General features: G+C 34.9%; 1 long non-coding RNA gene across 1 annotated transcript; it reads left to right on the plus strand.

The window, feature by feature from the left end:
* The first annotated feature begins 304 nt into the window (after positions 1–304).
* LOC128142273 (uncharacterized) lies at positions 305–4,496 on the plus strand. The gene is made up of 3 exons (XR_008235331.1): positions 305–360; positions 1,475–1,573; positions 4,195–4,496. It is a non-coding gene; the product is annotated as an uncharacterized LOC128142273 (long non-coding RNA).
* The last annotated feature ends 329 nt before the right edge of the window (positions 4,497–4,825 follow it).

Genomic DNA, 4,825 nt, shown 5'->3' on the forward strand with positions numbered 1-4,825 from the left:
GGTCTTCCTTCTAACCTGAGCCATTTGTGTATCCAGATACTTGAAGTGAAACCTTGGCTACACTGAAGTCCATCAGAAATTCAGTCTGAAACTACAATGGCAGTTCTCTTGCTTTTCATATCTAACTTACAGTACGAGCTTCTTAATGATGGTAAACTCTCTCCAGGTATTTATTCTAATATTTCAGAATATCCATCAGAACTGGAAAAGGGAGTTGTATTTTACTGAGTCTGTGCACATAGTGCTGGGTACCAGTGCAACGATTTTGGCTGATTTAAGGCATGTTTTCTATTCCAGGCGGTTTGCGCATGGTAAAAATCCAGTCCTTTTATGTGTGGGCACAGCAAGGGATTATATGGGGTAAGACAAGGTTTGATATGAAAGCAGTGATACAGTAGCCGCTGGGTTACTAAACTGTTGTTTACATAACACTGTGCTGAACCCAGTCATTTTTATTTAGGAAGCACAATGAGATTAACATAATGACCTTCTTAGCAATATAATTTTTAAGCCTTGGGTTCCCAACTGTATATTACTTGCTACTTTTGAGATTCTTTCATATTAAGTTCTTGTAATAAAGGAATTGCCTTCCTTTTCCTTCCTTCCATAGAAATACACACTCTTACCCCATTAAATATCCACTGTCCCTTCTGGGTAGCCATGAATTAGTGTTTGTCAAATTCATTCTTTGACAATTATTTCACTTTTTCTGTAGATGACTTAGAGTATTTCTAATTTTTTATTGCTCAAATAACTTGACATTTTCAATTTGGGTTTTTTTTTTTCACCACCAGTACAGCCATTTCCAATACAAAACATAAAAAATGTATTTTTTTTTCTCAAATATTATGAAAAGATCCTTCTTTTGTTGATATTGACATCACACCCCCCACCTTTTTTTAAACAGCTAATTCTGTTGCCTTAAAATATCAGTGAATCAGTTCAAATAGTTAATTTGAACAGTTTTGGTTAACGTATGTAACTGTATCTTTTGTAGGAACTTTACTGTAATAGTGTAACTTTGTAGCATTTGTTTTATTTTAATTTCTTGTACCAGATAGCATTATTTACTGTGAAAGCACAACTTGGGAAAACACAGAAGGTCACCTATAATTCTGTATGATAAGGTATTACATTTGTAACAGAGGTATAGCTAAAATTTCTAGTAAGTTGACATGTGGAGAAGTAGACACAAAAACAATTTCAGACATAGAACTTCTGGGAAGAAATACCAACTGTTTATGTTTTACTTTCTTTGACACGTAGGACCTACTGGCTAAAAGAAATTGGATGTAAATTTCAACTTCTGCATGATAGGTTTTTATCCATGAGGAGCATATGAAGTGGTTCACTTTACATGCATGGGCAAAGAAATTTGAAAAGCAAGACAAGTAAAACTGCATGCAAACATAATTTCTTTTACACTGGATTCACACCAGAGTAAATCTGTTAACTTCATTTGGCTTTGTTCCAGGTTTTGACTAATGTGAGATGAGTAGCAAGCTCAAACTAGATGTTATTAATATGGGAAAGACTATGCTAACACCTAAGTGGATATTGTACTGGATGGAAAGTGAGTATTTTCAGAACATAAGCAGAGTACCCAGGCAAAGCACTTTAGTTTTTCTTCTGCAAATCCTGGCTCCTGTCACTACACTTTTCAAATAACATAGTCAAGAGAGGCTGTGAAAGTAGAGTAGAATATTTTCAATGCCAACAGACAGAGATCTGAATAGCTTAATTACCAGAACAGCACTTTTGTTCTCCCTCACGAGACGCATGGCGTAAGAGGGCAACATTACCTGAGCCAAACTGAAGTCATACCACAAGACAAGTTTCTGATGATCACCATCACATCCAAAGATTTGGATTTATGTAAAAGAAAGCATGTAGTAATTGGCGAAGGAAAAGATAAATAAGTTCATTGTCCATCCCTTGCCTGTAGTAGATTCTCCAGTGCTTTAATATCAAGCTTTAGGTAATCGATTATGTTTGGGCTTTGTAAAGATATTTCACTGCAATTATATTCACAATTATGTAATTTGGTTTTTTTTTCTTTTTTATTACAAAATACAGTATTGAGGAATAAATATTTTCCTATTTCTCCATATGCCAAATTACCATAAAATTTGTTGTTATTAATATTTGGGCCTTTATCTATTTGGATGGTGATGATGATGATGATGATTATTATTATTATTATGCTACATTTCCCTATGTACTTGGTAATTCAGAGATTTTTATTACCTTTTCTCAATACTCTAATTTAAGAATTCGTGACCATGAAGAATACATAATAATCAAGGTCCAAAGCAAGGAACACAAGCAGTATACTAATAATTACTCACTGCATTAAAAAAATTGCTGAAGCTATAAACTGCTTTTCTTAGAATACAGTGTGGTTTCCATAGATAACAGTTGGGAGATAGAAAAGAAAATGGTGATGTGTTTGTATTCTTTTTTTATTTTAAATCAGTAGCATAGGAAATGTTAAACTGGCCATTAGTCTTCACTACATCTGTCAATACAAGGAAATAAAAGAGTCAATAGAGAAGGCACAGGAACTTTCAAAAATAACCTGGTTTTAAAAGTAAACACACTTTTTCAAGCTGTTCTATTGGGCATGTCTTAAGTTGTATTTTTTAAACTGACTTTTCTTATTGTTATTGATGCCTGCTCAGAAATACCCTATTCTTTGTCAATGTTTAATTTATCACAGAGAAATTTATTTAGATGTTCTGCTCAAAAGAAGCAATGATTAAAGTAGCTCTGACTTTAATTGCACCAAAATAAGCATGAGCAGCATTTTTCAAAACTGTTGCTGAAGTGTCTGATTTTAGGAGGTCAACTAAGATACCGTAAACCAACATAATTTCAGTGGAAGCCCCAGCACTTTCTTTATTTTTTGCACTATTAATGCACCTAAAATGCATTTCCCCTGTAATTCAGTGAGTGAAGATTGGCTGAATGAATCTTACAGCAAGAAAAGTCATTGCTTCAACCCCTGCAGTCCAAGGATTATGCACATTATGGGATTGCACCTATCAGAGGGTTCCTCAGGTCAAACTGCTTTTGCAGTTTTTGTGGCCTTGGGAAAGGCAATGTGTATTTATAAACAATGACATCCAGAGACCCGAATTAAAAGAATTTTTCCATTTGCTTTGGTGGGAATCAAAGTAGGTCTCTAAAGTCATCTAAAAGGAAATTTGACCCCAGCAAGAGTAGCACTATAAAGATAATGTCTTACAGTCAATACCTTATGTCTTGCAGTGAGTACCTTACACACTAACCTATGGGAGCAGGGAAATGGAGCCTCCTGTTATTGCAGACGTACTCCATACAATGATTTGTCTAGATAGGTGGGTAGATACATCATAATTAGAAAGATTACCATCAGCTGACATGTATGAAAATAGGTGCCGCCTTTTTCCATGGTTATCTACAAATTATCACATACAATATATTTGCAGTTGTTATTTATCAAAATTGGCCTCCAGCACACAGCTTTTTCTCATGCAGATCCTAACAATCTCCAGGGGAGATTTCAACAGCAGCTGCTACTTCTAATACTGTAAGCAAGGAAGGAAGATGCTTTTGGCAGTGAATGTGAATGATTAGCTCAGGATGTAATTTGTATCTCAGAATTGTTTTGATAGCTCAGCACTTTCTTGGGTATTTATCTTTCCCCAAATGAAATAACAGTCTTTTCAACTTCAAATAAGTCCTGTCTATCTTGGAGTTACAGAAGTGATATCATGCAGAATTCAACATTGCCAGTGCTCATAAATTAAAACTTACTAATCAACAAAATATTTAAAACAGAAATTCAAACTCTCAAACTTCTACTTAAATCATCTTTTAAATGTTCACAGATGCATGAGTCTAAGAAAAGCACACAAAAGCCAAATGGAGTGATCTATTGTGGTAATAAGATATGACAAAAGATAACTTGGACTATTCAGATTGCAAAAATTCCATTTAAGTCTCTGACTAGTATTTCTCATGGCCCATTTTAGAAGATCTCCTGCTTTATGCCTTATATTGAGTCCTCCAGATTGTTCTTTTAGGCCTACTGAGACAAGTGATTGTCATTATTCTTTGTACATTTGGACAATATTTAGGCCAACTGATTATCGGAGCTTGTGACAAAAAGTAAGCTGGTTGAGTAAGTAGGCTTCTTCCTCCCTTATGCAGGTGAGAGTGGTACCATGCAACTTGAACAGCGAAGAAAAAAAAGCAATCTCTAGTGGCACTATCAGTAAAGTTATTTCTTACTTTGGACAAAAGAAAAACCAGGAGTGGGAACTCCAACTACAGGAGCCTATGTTTTTTTCATCTTTACATGGCCCACTTCACACCAGGTTGCGCACTCTGATTCTTCTGGATGTGTGGTTTCTGTTGACCTTTTATTCATGCCTGCCAACACCAGCTTCCTTTCAAAGAAGCGAAATGCTGATCAGGACAAATTTAGATTTTCACAATGTAAAATTACCTTAGAAGTACTACAATTACTTCTTTCTTAATTGACCTTTATTTATTCTTTTCTTTCCTTTTTTTTCCTGACCTGCTCTGGCTTCATGCAATAGAATACAGGTCAGGAAGTAACAGCCATGGGGAATTGTCATTGGCAGTTCCCTGTGCTGACTGATAACAAAGAAATAGTAATAGCTTTCTTAAATACGTAAGTAAAAAAAAATTGTTTACTAAGTTTTCCTTAATAAACATTGTTTCTTCAGCATACTAATATTCAATTGTCCCAGAAATACTCATTTATGAGGAAAAATTGTCATTGTCACTGCATTTGGTACCTACATTTTTGGTGTTG

This window comes from Harpia harpyja, chromosome 5 (assembly GCF_026419915.1).
Source record: "Harpia harpyja isolate bHarHar1 chromosome 5, bHarHar1 primary haplotype, whole genome shotgun sequence".
NCBI classification, from domain to species: Eukaryota; Metazoa; Chordata; class Aves; order Accipitriformes; family Accipitridae; genus Harpia; species Harpia harpyja.